General features: G+C 39.9%; 1 long non-coding RNA gene across 1 annotated transcript; it reads left to right on the forward strand.

Annotated features, from left to right (window-relative positions):
* The first annotated feature begins 14,260 nt into the window (after window positions 1–14,260).
* Window positions 14,261–14,565, forward strand: LOC124273919. The gene is made up of 2 exons (XR_006897774.1): window positions 14,261–14,310; window positions 14,411–14,565. It is a non-coding gene; the product is annotated as an uncharacterized LOC124273919 (long non-coding RNA).
* The last annotated feature ends 322 nt before the right edge of the window (window positions 14,566–14,887 follow it).

Genomic DNA, 14,887 nt, shown 5'->3' on the forward strand with positions numbered 1-14,887 from the left:
AGGTGTGTAGGCACCATGCACTGTGTAATGGATGGAGGCAGGTGTGTAGGCACCATGCACTGTGTAATGGATGGAGGCAGGTGTGTAGGCACCATGCACTGTGTAATGGATGGAGGCAGGTGTGTAGGCATGATGCACTGTGTAATGGATGGAGGCAGGTGTGTAGGCATGATGCACTGTGTAATGGATGGAGGCAGGTGTGTAGCACCAGGCACCATGCACTGTGCTGATGCACTGTGTAATGGATGGAGAAGGTGTGTGGCATGATGCAGGTGTGTAGGCATGATGCATGATGCACTGTGTAATGGATGGAGGCAGGTGTGTAGGCACCATGCACTGTGTAATGGATGGAGGCAGGTGTGTAGGCATGATGCACTGTGTAATGGATGAAAGCAGGCGTGAAGGCACCATGCACTGTGTAATGGGTGGAGGCAGGCGTGAAGGCACCATGCACTATTTGAGAATGTCGTAGTACGTGTACCTGTATACGATCAGACCGACGTTGATGAAGTTGGGGTTGATGTCCAGACTGTTGATCAAGGAGGCTACGAAATGCGTTTCTCTCGCCCAGTCCGGCGGCTCGATGCTGTCAGACCCGTCCAGGAGAATGACGACATCCGCCGGCATGTTGCAGTTCAACACTGGAAATAATGGCAAGATCAGTGGAGTACTTAATGGTGCTGAAGTCACATCAGCAAAGTTATAGCTTTACAGCCAACTAATTAGTCCACCTTATCATCACAGCCAACCTGTTACACTACCTGTGATATAAAATCTCGTTGATAATATGTTGGTGTAAATTCGCCTTTATTAACATGTTAATAGCTCGAATCGTAGGTTTTTATGTTTGCTGATACAGTGACACACTTTACCCAAACCGTATAACCAGGATGTCTCCCTGTCTACCTGTCTACATCTGTACCGTTCTACCTGTGTACAACATCAGCAACATTAGGCCACAATAAGATGATGACAGGTAAAGGAGGACGTGGCTGGGTCTTAACCTGAGAAATTCAATGTCCGATGTATCAAGTTTTGTCCAACCACATGTGATATAAACCCCTCAATAAGGATCCGGGTTAGAATTAGTCTTTAATAACCCATCCCGTAATAATTAACTAACCAGGTCAGTCTCGTTGACTTGATAGATTCATATTATTGTATCCCAACTGCCTGACTTGCCGGTTGCATTTTGAAGATGATAATACCTTTTGATAGAACTATCAGCGTGACCGAACATCCTCAGTTTGTACCTGTAATACAACGCTGTTTTCTATGAAAGCTATTATGTGAAAAGGTTCACCTTCAGGTGGAAGCGGTGTCATAGTAGTTGTAGTCGTAGTTGTAGTAGTCGTGGTGGTGGTGGAAGTAGTGGTTGTGATAACTGCAATATAAAGTGTTACAATCAGTCAATTGTAATACCTTTGTGAACGGCTCTCACTAAGTGGAAAATAGTAATACTATGCTTTCAAAGTAGCAAACAACGTTAGGCCACAATAAGAGCAGCAAAAACTAAAATGTTGATGCCCAAAATAAATACATTTAACTTCTTTTTGTATGAAGACAACACTAGTGTCTGTATGGAGCAGGACAGGGACTAGTTTAGATCCAATATCATCTACATAGTCTTTGCTTATTGAGATCCACTCCGTATCAAGCATGGTATCGTGCATAGAGATATCTACCGTATCACAAGTCGGAATTTATGCCATATCAGGTATCGAGATACACATGTATCCATATATCTACCGTATGAATACACTGAATTGATGCCGTATCAGGGAAAGAGAGACACATGTATCGATATATCTACCGTATCGCTAGTCGAAACTGATGCCGTATCAGGTATCGAGAGACACAATGTATCGATATATCTACCGTATCGCTAGTCGAAATTGATCCCGTATCAGGGATTGAGAGACACGTCTATCGATATATCTACCGTATCGCTAGTCGAAATTGATGCCGTATCAGGTATCGAGAGACACACGTATCTACCGTGTAACATACCGTATCATGCACCGCTATAATAATGTACTGTATCAGGTATCGAGAGACACATGTATCGATATATCTACCGTATCGCTAGTCGAAATTGATGCCGTTTCAGGTATCGAGAGACACATGCATCTACCGTGTAACATACCGTATCATGCACCGCTATAATAATGTACCGTATCAGGTATCGAGAGACACATGTATCTACCGTGTAACATACCGTATCATGCACCGCTATAATAATGTACCGTATCAGGTATCGAGAGACACATGTATCCGTAACATACCGTATTATGCACCGCTATAATAATGTACCGTATCAGGTATCGAGAGACACCGTATCAGGTAACATACCGTATTATGCACCGCTATAATAATGTACCGTATCAGGTATCGAGAGACACATGTATCTACCGTGTAACATACCGTATTATGCACCGCCGCTATAATATGTATCGATATAATAATGTACCGTATCAGGTATCGAGAGACACATGTATCTACCGTGTAACATACCGTATTATGCATACCGTAATGCACCGCTATAATAATAATAATGTACCGTATCAGGTATCGAGAGACACATGTATCTACCGTGTAACATACCGTATCATGCACCGCTATAATAATGTACCGTATCAGGTATCGAGAGACACATGTACCTACAGTGTAACATACCGTATTATGCACCGCTATAATAATAATAATGTACCGTATCAGGTATCGAGAAACACATGTATCTACCGTGTAACATACCGTATTATGCACCGCTATAATAATGTACCGTATCAGGTATCGAGAGACACATGTATCTACCGTGTAACATACCGTATCATGCACCGCTATAATAATGTACCGTATCAGGTATCGAGAGACACATGTATCTACCGTGTAACATACCGTATTATGCACCGCTATAATAATAATTATGTACCGTATCAGGTATCGAGAAACACATGTATCTACCGTGTAACATACCGTATTATGCACCGCTATAATAATGTACCGTATCAGGTATCGAGAGACACATGTATCTACCGTGTAACATACCGTATCATGCACCGCTATAATAATATTAATGTACCGTATCAGGTATCGAGAGACACATGTATCTACAGTGTAACATACCGTATCATGCGTTGCCGCTATAATAATGTACCGTATCAGGTATCGAGAGACACATGTATCTACCGTGTAACATACCGTATTATGCACCGCTATAATAATGTACCGTATCAGGTATCGAGAGACACACGTATCTACCGTGTAACATACCGTATTATGCACCGCTATAATAATGTACCGTATCAGGTATCGAGAGACACATGTATCTACCGTGTAACATACCGTATCATGCACCGCTATAATAATAATAATGTACCGTATCAGGTATCGAGAGACACATGTATCTACCGTGTAACATACCGTATCATGCACCGCTATAATAATGTACCGTATCAGGTATCGAGAGACACATGTATCTACAGTGTAACATACCGTATCATGCGTTGCTATATTAATGTACCGTATCAGGGATCGAGAGACACATGTATCTACCGCGTAACATACCGTATCATGCACCGCTATAATAATGTACCGTATCAGGTATCGAGAGACACATGTATCTACCGTGTAACATACCGTATCATGCACCGCTAATATAATGTACCGTATCAGGTATCGAGAGACACATGTATCTACCGTGTAACATACCGTATCATGCACCGCTATAATAATAATGTACCGTATCAGGTATCGAGAGACACATGTATCGTACCGTTTACCGCTATAATAATGTACCGCACCTCAAATGGTATTGTGATACGCCTCTCCGTTCAGTTGTACTCAGACAGATACGTCTTCGGAACTGAACTAAACGAATATATAGATATCCATTATATTTCTGTTCAATATATTTACCAACAATGCACACACAGTGGGTGTCTATTCGAATCAATACGGTATAGATATATTCTTTTACACACTCACCCCAACAAATGCTGTCTCGGAGACTTTGAACCAACCCAGGCAGCGATCTGAAATCCGTTACGTTAAACAGTTTTCTTTCAGATGTCGCAAGTTCTTGCAGCTCGTCGAAAAAGATTTCGTTCCCAATACCGACAGCGATCATTGTCACGCCATCATCCCGCTTGGCAGCAATAGCCTGTCTGATAGTGTCACGTGGCACCGTGGAGCGTCCGTCTGTGATGACAACGGCGATGTGAGGGACGTTGGGTCGACCCTGATAGCGGAACATCTTCCTTGCCTGCTCAATACCCTTCGCGGTATTAGTACCGTCCCGAGGCTGCGTCAAGTTTCGTACCATCTGCTTCAGAGCCCATTTGTCTTTATACGGATTCAGTCCGACGACGTCGCCGATGAAGGTGCTGTATACGACGATGCCGACGTGGATTGCTAACGGTTCCACGTCAAGACTGTCAATCAGGATCTCCACGAAATTCAGTTCCCTCAGCCAGTCAACAGGCTGAATGCTGTCGGAACCGTCGAGCACGAAGATAACGTCTCCGGGGACATCGCATTTCATCACTGGAACAACATTGGAATACAACTGCAAGCCCCACACGGTTAGTGATTTAGAATAACTTTTGATACACTGGAACCGTGTAAATTGTGCCCGTCAAAAGTCTTTACCTTTTCATGTGTTAATTTGTTTATCTAAAATCAATAACATTGTTGAAAAATCTGGTTGTTTGTATATTTTGTTAATGTTTAAATTCAGTGGACATAATGCATACTGGTGATTATCTATGTGAGATTTCATGGTTGTGAAATCAGTGGACACAGGCGTGATTATAGTTAATTTAGATAAAGAAAGTTAAATTGAGTTGACTGTGACAAACCATGTTAATGTAAAACAATATGTGAGTTAATATATACAATAGTTAAATAAGATAAATCAGTTAAAGTTAAAGAAATGTAAACGTCAAATTTAAACGAATAATATAATATTAAATACACAGAACGTAAGCCCTAAAATTGACAAAAATGAATATTTAATATTTAACTTGAATATTTTCTGTTTCAGTCACGCTTGATTTTAACTTGACATTATATTTTCAATTAGATACATACATATGTACTTATGACTTATTATATACTCGGATACAGGTGATTTATTTTTAGACTTTATGTTTCTTTCAGGGTCCCGAGATCACTCGCTGTTACACAGGTATTTCAAGTTGTTCCGGCAGTTCGGACTGACGCCATTTTGTCGTTTGGAATCCTGTTTTATCCTTTTTAGGTTTATAGATTTGGGGCTACAAAATTCATGTTAGTAAGTCGAAAATATAACAAAATAAAATTTCGAATTTCAAATGTTGTGTTTTATGTCCTACAATGAGAGTTCGATAGTGAAATAGTGTCATAAAGTAATAGCAAATGGATTCCTCATCATTCATGTCTGGAAGTTTTCAACATACATTTTCAACAAACCATTCGTTATAACATGAATCTTTGAAAGTTTAATCCATGATCCTTCCACGTTTTTTTTTAAATGTTTCTCGTTTGGAATGTTCTGCTGTTAAGAGATCACAGGCTCAGCGGGAAATTTGTAGTAAGAAAATTAGAAGTTATTCTCCAACCTAGCTACTGTTAATGAAACGTATACCATAGTATAGTAAGTATACTGCCGAACACTTCCTGATTAATCTGCTAGACAACTTTATATATGTGTGTAGACACTCGAATACATTTGGTGAAGCATTCAAGGATTATCTATAGAATATGCTGTTCTGTGCAACAACAATAAAGACGAACGAAGACATACAAATATAAAAACATCTTCTAAAGCGGTAAGTGTAGAAGATCGAAGATGACTTACACTGCGGTGTAACAAGGGAGACGCTTCCGAGGGTGACGAAAATAAACACCCAGAGTTGCCACGTCTTCATCGTTCAAGAATCTGGAAAACACAACATTTTAGTCCAAGTGGAACCAAATTACAAAGATAAAATCAAAACAGATACAATATATTTATAAAAATCTCAATCTGAGACGCGGAGTGTACCCGAACACCAACTAAGACACTAATGGTTATGGCTGTAGGGCTGTCTCGCAATCTTACCAAGTCTGATGGCACATAATGTGTAGCTAATATTCCCACCGCGGACCGTCAGCACCCAGCAACGGTCAGTATCCTGATGACCACACGGATGTAATTCTATAACTGTACCACAGCTTTTACTTCCCGCGATCCTACACGTAGCGCCCTTCGTCCAAATATAAGCCCGGGGACTAACAGAGACCAGGGTAGTCATCTGCCTTGGGTTACGTCACGATGACATCGGTGCTGGTTCCCCGTGTAAACATGATCTGTTGCAACATCCTCTGAATGAGTTCATTAATAAACACGGTCTGGTGACGTCACATCTATAGACGTGCTAGTGACAAATACATGTACCGGTACCCATGTCGTAGCTGTCTGTTATATAATAGACCGGAAGTGACGTTAACAGGCAACATATTTCCGGTCAGGTACAGGACAATACAGAGGCACACATCCCATCTTTGTTCATTTCCGTAACAGTAGCTTAAGGAGTCTAATGGCTAACCCAAATCAGGGGGAGTTTAAGCATGATAATGTCATTATGGATACCAGAATATACCATTAGCGGGAGGGTCTCCTGCAAGGTCATGTCTTGCTCCACCATGCTTGAGGTCATCTACAGTACAGGTACTGCTTGGTCGGCGACATGGAGAGTCGTGTTCAAGTTGGAAACAGTGACTGACTTGGACTGCGATACTGCTTTATTATGGTCGTACATTTGATCCGGTCACAATAGCTCGAGTGAGTGAGGGAACATTTTACACCGCATCGGCAATATTGCAGCCATATCACGACGAGAACAAGTTGACTACAAGTTAAATGTCTGTTAACACAGGACAGTAAAATGATATGTTGAGTATCACGGATCAGGTATAATTCAAACCAATTTAATAATAGATATATTATTTTTATGATAAAAATATTATTTAGGAGAAACACTAGCACGGAAGTAGATGCGGTAACACACTGGAGTATGTGGGAAAGAATGTACTTGCGGAAACTCGATGTAGTCATACGTCAACTGTTAAAACAATTTAACTAAGTCATTTGCTTTCGCATCTCAGTCATAACAAACAACGAAAAAAGAGAAAAAGGTTCTTATGTGGAAATCGTTTCATCTGGTTCAAGAGAGCAGTGGCTGTTATAACGGTACTTTCCAACAGGTCAAAGGTTTTTATCAACACTTTCATTGATAAAATCATGACACCAATATATTACCCCACGACACCAATATATTACCCAAAATAAGTTAAAGACTTTCCTATTCTTTCATATGACAGCCTTGGTATGCCATGGTATGTTTCACTACAGTGGTATGAAAGATACGGGTGGTCCTTCATGTTTTTGTGTAGTATCTGTAAAATGTCTCCGATCTGCGTTTTTTTTGTCTCATCTCCAAACAAATCTATCTCAACATACCATGACGACAGACGTTTTGTTAATTCTTTTTATTTATTCTGCCAGTAATGACACATCCTGACAACATTTCATACTGACATCTTATGAATACATAGTGGCCAGTTCTCCACTCCGTAAAGGCAGAAATGCACCCAGACACAAAAGTATAAAGAACCAGTATAAGTATAATATACTTATAGAAGTCCATAAAGTGGATAGGTTACCATGGCGCTATGTTAACATGCCAAACCCTATGTCGGGTGATGTACTGAGTGAAACTATAGTCAAGTACATTCAGAATACATCCCGTTAATGTATCTTTACATCAAACAAACAGAGCATATATATCATCCAATGTTGGTTTGTTTGAATGGCCGTATTGAACATTAAATTCGGATTGAAAGTAAATTTCAAATCGTATTTATGTTAAAACGTTTGTCTTTGAAGTTGACATAGTATTTGCTACAGGCTTACCTTAGATGGCCTCACATTAAAAGTCCATGTATCACACCAATCTCCTGGGTAGTGGAGCCGCTGATTCTGAGCAAGTGTTCTGTAGTGGGTCTGCTTGTATCCCACGTGGACCAAACTTGTCAAACTGCTAAAAGGAGAACCGTTTACTTATATCTGACCCCTGTACACTTTGATGATGGCAGATTGAGGGTCCAGCCCCATGGTAGAGCGCTGTAGCCCCGGGGGACGGGCTCCCGGGTTACATGTTTACACACGGATAAGGAAACCGTTTCATCCTATCGTGATGGATGCTGCAGAGGACGAGAGACGTCACGTGACCAGACACTCGATCGTCTTAAGATGTGCGTCTTAAGATACATTATGCAAATGTGATGAGCTCTTGTGGAGATATTCATGTGAATACGTCGATACTAAATTTTAGATGTTTTAAGGACGAACAAAGAAGCTCGTGGTCACATTTTCACTATCATTATCTCCCCTTCATAGTTGATATTGAAACCTCCCATGAGTCCCTGGTTAGAATACCTAATGTTTGTCGAAATATGCGACTGATGTGAATCAGTTGATTGAGTACTCTAAGGCCTAAATAGACGTTCGTGTTATCAACCACTGGTTTGCCTGTTGAAGGCTCTGTTTCTACTTTTATATCGTTCAGTCTCGCAATGTGCAAGGGCCCCTATGCTTCTCTAGGTGAACTTATAAAGGGTGATTATAAACAGTTGTGCAGACCAAAGTCCCTTCGGGTGTGAGACGATCGTAGAATGGAAAGTTCAAATCTCAGGTTCACCATAAATACTATTCAGCGGATCCATTGTTTGTAGAGATGTCTGAATATATTCGCCATCCGCCCATATCTTCAGTGACAGACAAAGCTACACTTTCAACCTCCAGAGAGGTGTTCCCCGCCGTGATATTGCTGGAATATTGCTAAAAACGGCGTTAAACCATACTCACTCACTCACTCCAGAGAGGTACCACTGACAACCCCATGTGATGACTAGTTTCTTATTGTGACTTCACTTTCCTGAGTTTTCCCTGGCTATGTGCGTACGTGTGTGCGTGCGTGCGTGCGTGCGTGCGTGACATTACGGGCGTTCAGATAAGAACAGGTAAGCGTGGTTTTGAAACAGACAGACAGACATGCAAATGTATTCAGAATGAAAGGTCACATGACCTCTGCGTTTCCAACACAGTATGTATTTCTTTTAAATCTTAATACTGACTGAGTTTAGTTTTACGCCGCTTTTAGCAATATTCCAGCAATATCACGGCTGGGGACACCAGAAATGGGCTTAACACATTGTGCCCATGTGGGGAATCGAACCCGGGTCTTCGGCGTGACGAGCCAACGCTTTAACCACTCAGGCTACCCCACCGCCCCTTTAAATCTTAATAACACGGTTATGGTAGAACGAAGATAAACATACTGTGTTGGAAAATCAGAGGTATATAACGAAATTATAATAGCTATAATTCTTTTATTCAAAACTTCACGCTACTCGTCCGGTTTTAAATCAAATTTAGAGCTATTATAATTTCGTTATATACCTCTGATTTTCCAACACAGTATGTTTATCTCCTAAGTGTATACCCAGTCCTTTAAAAATATATTTATTTTGGGTAAACGCTACAGAAAGTTTTCAAATGTCCTGCTCTTTCATGTCGTGTAGTCGCCAAAGTCAGTCGTTCTTGATTTTTTTATTGTAACGGTAAAATGGTCGTAGGCCACGTCACCGCATGTGTAAGTGACTTTGTCGTATTTCATGCCGTTTTGAACAACCTTCCAACTAGCGATCGGAAATGTATCACTGTGGGTGAAACCAACGAACAAAGGTATGCTGCTGACGGGAAACATAATCGTGAAACTGGGATTCGAACCCAAGGTAATGACAGCTTCCAGCTTTACCACAACACCCTGCAAGGAGATTATTACCCTACTGGTACAGTATGAAACACTATAACAAACATGTTGGCTGCGATCCAACCCACAACCCGTCAGATAATGCATTGTCAACACAGCCGATTGTCACTGGCCTGTTCTTACGACAAGCTCCGAGTTCCTGCAGTACAAGCTGCGAGGATTGCAGTAAAACCACACATCGTGCAAGTCCTGTCAACATCCATTTTTCACATGTTCACCAAGTGTCCGAATGAGTAAACTGATTAATCTCAACTGATAAACCCCGGCGTGTGAAGCATGTTCCCAGACAGTCTGTCACGGTGATTGCCACCTGAAACAATGACACAATAGTTCACACAGTACACACGGCGACAGGGACGGACGTGTTCTTTGTTTCTTGCAGATCAGCGAGCGACTTGGTTCTAACACCGCTTTGAATATCACTTTAGTTATAACATTGTACATTCTGTTTACATCTGAGAAGTGAATCTGCTAGCCGACACTCCCTGCTTTGTGCTATATGGTTTGATTTGACATTTGCTTTCATTTCGTAACAATGACAACCAGGAATACAGAGAACATAGTTCTGGGCGACTACAGTGGAAGGCAGGATCTCGTGTGAACACAAATAACAAAATTGCGGACAAAAATCAATAACACAAATAGCAATAACAACAACAGCAGCAACAACAAGTAGCCCGGTCTATACGAACATGGGGCTGCAGGTTTGGATCAAACTAAAGAATGCCAGGGAAAAGAAAATCTTCGCCCACAATACAAGTGTATTCAGACTTAATGGTGTATAGAGATGAAATGCTCACACTAAAGTTACAGCCAGAAATACTTACGCTGTGCCCGTCCTTTCCTATTTGTTTGGCGTTGTTGTCTGGGCGAAACAAGGAAATCGGGGTACTAACACCCTTACACGAAGTATCATGGTTGGAGGGGGTGGTTCGATTAACATGTAGGATATTCACGACCCAGTAATGGTGTGCACTAGATGCTATTTCTTTGATGGTATTCTTGTGAAGCATGGCACATCACCTAATGAAAACATTTCCTTCCACAGTTTTGCTAAATGAGCTAAATATTCAGAACATAATCTGAGTTGATATACTTCATGGTACTTGCAGGAAGGTACACAAATGAATGTCACCCTAGCTAAGTGTCGTATCAAATGGCACAAACTCGGGTTTTCGACGGAAGACTTTCTGAACGACCAATGTGTAGTGTATCTGTAGTTTGTTGAGAAGAAGATCAACCGAGAGAAGGCTTTCTGAACGACCAATGTGTAGCTTATCTGTAGCTTGTTGAGAAGAAGAGCAACCCAGAGAAGGCTTTCTGAACGACCAATGTGTAGCTTATCTGTAGCTTGTTGAGAAGAAGAGCAACCCAGAGAAGGCTTTCTGAACGACCAATGTGTAGCTTATCTGTAGCTTGTTGAGAAGAAGAGCAACCCAGAGAAGGCTTTCTGAACGACCAATGTGTCTCTTTGCTGCTCACTTCCCCGTCAAAGTGGGATTTATTTTGCATAAAAATATTCTTGAGCAAAGAAAATATTCTTTTTAATTAGAATCAGACGTATCCAGGACAACAACCTGACTTTATCGTTTTTGATAAATCCAATGAAATCATTTATGGCATTGAATTTCCCCAGTCAACCATATGTGACTGACAAGATTCAGGAAGAATATGGTATATACACCAGGTTGCTCTCCTGCGTCATCGTCTTGCCACATCCGTGGAGGCTGCATAGACAAATAGACAAGAATACTTTAATCAACAAAAAATGTTACTGGTTAATTCTAGAAATAATCCCAGATCCTTTTGGAAAGTTCTCAGAAGGGGGAAAAAACCCAACTCACTATCTACAAACATTAGTCAGGATGATTGGTGTGACCACTTGGAGCACCTGGTCTTCATGCAAAATGTTACTCTTGATTATTCAACATTACATTTTGTTGACCAAAATACAGAAGTGGTATCTGACAGTTGTATAAACAGACCCTTCTCAGAGGAGGAAGTACTCTTGGGGCTAAAGAATCTTAAACTCAATAAGTCACCCGGACCAGATGGCTTGCAAAGTGAATTACTTAAAGCAACTAAAAATAACTTAACACCTCTCCTAACAAGAATATTCAACTCTTTGTTGAACAATGGAACATTCCCCAAACAGTGGGGCACTAGTATAATCTGTCCCATTCACAAATCTAACAGTATCCATGTGACGGATAACTATAGAGGAATATCTTTTATTGACTCATTCTGTAAAGTGCTTTGTGCTATTCTTAAAAGTAGACTTCAACGCTGGTGTGATATAAACTCTGTCTTGTCTGAAACCCAGGCCGGTTTTCGGCCAAACTACTCAACGGTGGACCAGATATTCTGTTTACAAGCGATGATACAAAATTATTTATCAAAAAAGGGTGGTAGAGTGTACTGTATATTTGTAGACTTTAAAAAAGCCTTTGATAGTGTTGACCATGAAGTATTACTTAAAAGTCTAATCAACATGGGAATTAAAGGGAAAGTTCTTAATCTAATTGTCTCTATGTATTCAAATCTATCTGCTTGTGTTGGGACAGATCAGGGCCTATCCAGGCATTTCAATTGTAATATCGGTACCCGTCAGGGTTGTATCTTGAGTCCGTTGCTTTTTGTAATCTTTATAAATCAGTTATCTCAAATGTTGATTGCAATGGCGGTAATGGTATCTTTATTACAAATGAATTCCCCAGTGTTGCAGCCCTCCTGTTTGCAGATGATGTGTCGTGTTTATCTGACACAGCTGTACTGTTGCAGAGGAAGATAAATGTGCTCGAGCAATTTTGTAATGATACTGGCATGAGTATAAACTTGAGTAAAACAAAAATTATGGTTTTTCGTAAAGGTGGTCCTCTACGCCACTATGAGAAATGGTTTTTTAAGGGTAAGAAAATAAAAGTAGTAAATGTATATAGATACCTAGGTGTTGTGTTTACACCATCTCTCTCATGGACTAAGGCTCAGTGCTGTCTTTCTGCTCAAGCACAAAAAGCTTGTATGTCATTGTAGAACTATCAAAATAAATTTGGAGCAATTTCAAGTTTAGATATATTCAAAATTTTTGATGCAACTATTTGTCCTATCCTTTCTTATGGAGCAGAGATCTGGGGCACATCATACTGTAGACATATAGAAAGTTTGCAAATATACTTCTGTAAAAGGTTTTTGAAAGTTAGTAAATATACCAGCAATGTTATGGTGCTGGGTGAATGAGGCAGAGTTCCCCTACAATATCAGTACATGTCTAGAGGTGTCAAATATTGGTGTAGATTGCTTCAGTTAAATACTCACAGGTTGCCATATCAGTGTTATCAAATGCTTATGTTATTGGATAAAGCTGGTAGAAATACTTGGGCCACATCTGTTAAAAACATTCTGTATCAGTTGGGTTTTGGTATTGTGTGGTTATCCCAAGATGTAGGTAATGTATATTTATTTATGTTTACTTTCAAACAAAGGTTGTATGACAGTCTATGTCAAGACTGGCATTCTTTAATATCCAATTCATCAAAGTGTAATGTATATAGTAAATTTAAGTCATTGCTGAATGTAGAAAGATACTTAAGCGTAGATATCCCATATTATTACAAGCATGTCATTTCCCAATTTAGGTGTAATAATTTCCGTTTAGCGGTTGAGTTAGGTAGGCACAAAAACATCAATTATGCTGACAGGATTTGTACTTATTGTTGTACTAAAGGCTTACATTTAGTGGAGGATGAATTCCATGTTCTCTTAATATGTGAGAGATATGAAGATATTAGACAAGAATGCCTTCCTTCATGTACACTTGCTAATCGCAGTTTTGATACCTTTATTGGGATAATCTTGTAACAACACACACACTTTATCTTGTCTTGGACGTTTCCTCCGTCATATAAAGAAAGTAAGAAGCAAACCTGATATTACAATCTGTAACTCATTATAGTCACAGTACTAATACGTAACCATGTACAATATGATGTTACCATTGTACTTGCATTTCTGTATCAATATCTTAATATATGAGAGATATGAAGATATTAGACATATACACTTTTAACCAGTCTTGAAAATTTTAGAATGCTAACTTCTTGTAATAACATAAACACATTAACTTGCCTCATACGTTTCTTCTGTCATAGAAAGAAAGCAACAAGTAAATCTGATATTAAAATGTTTTATTTATTTTATTCACATTACCAATAGTTAAGCATTTACAACACGATGTTACCTCTTTGCCTGCACTTGTATCAATATGTTGACATATGAGAGACATGTAAATTTGACAAGAATGCCTTCTTTCCTGTGCACCTGTTACTGCAGTCTTGATAATTTTGTCAGGCTAATCCATATTAACTATTGTCTTAAAATTTTTATTATGCTAAGTTTTTGTACCGACATAAATACATCAAATTGCCTTGTACGTTTCCTCTGTCATATAAAGGAAGTAATAAGTAAATCTGATATTAAAATGTGTAATTCAACATAATGCAACAACATAATCATAATAATTTGTTTTGGACGTCTCCCCTTGTCACATAAAGTAGGTAAAAAGGAAATCTGATATCATAATGTCTTATCCATTATATACATGGTATCTAATACACTCAAGCATGTATAATGCGATGTACCAATGTGTCTGCATTTTGTATTATGGGCCTTTGGCCTAGAACTACAGAAATAAATCTGTCTGTCTGTCTGTCTGCATAACGCATCGGGTGCGACATCCTGCACACAAAGATCTGATTTAGTGGTGGTTCAGGGGAATTTGACAGCAAATCGATACATCAACGAAGTCCTTGCACGTCACATGCTTCCGATTATGGACCGACAGAGGGAGTTGTTCCAGCATGACATTGCTTCTTCACATCCAGAACGCGTCATGGTTCCATACCTTGCCAATTCTAACGGCAATGTCTTGCCATGGCCTTCCCGATCACCAGATCTAAACCCGATAGTACACCTATGGGACGAACTCGATCGACGTGTACGTCAACGTCGAAACACGCCTCAGACACTTCCAC

This window comes from Haliotis rubra, unplaced genomic scaffold (assembly GCF_003918875.1).
Source record: "Haliotis rubra isolate DU_JTF1 unplaced genomic scaffold, ASM391887v1 Scf186, whole genome shotgun sequence".
Classification (NCBI taxonomy): domain Eukaryota; kingdom Metazoa; phylum Mollusca; class Gastropoda; order Lepetellida; family Haliotidae; genus Haliotis; species Haliotis rubra.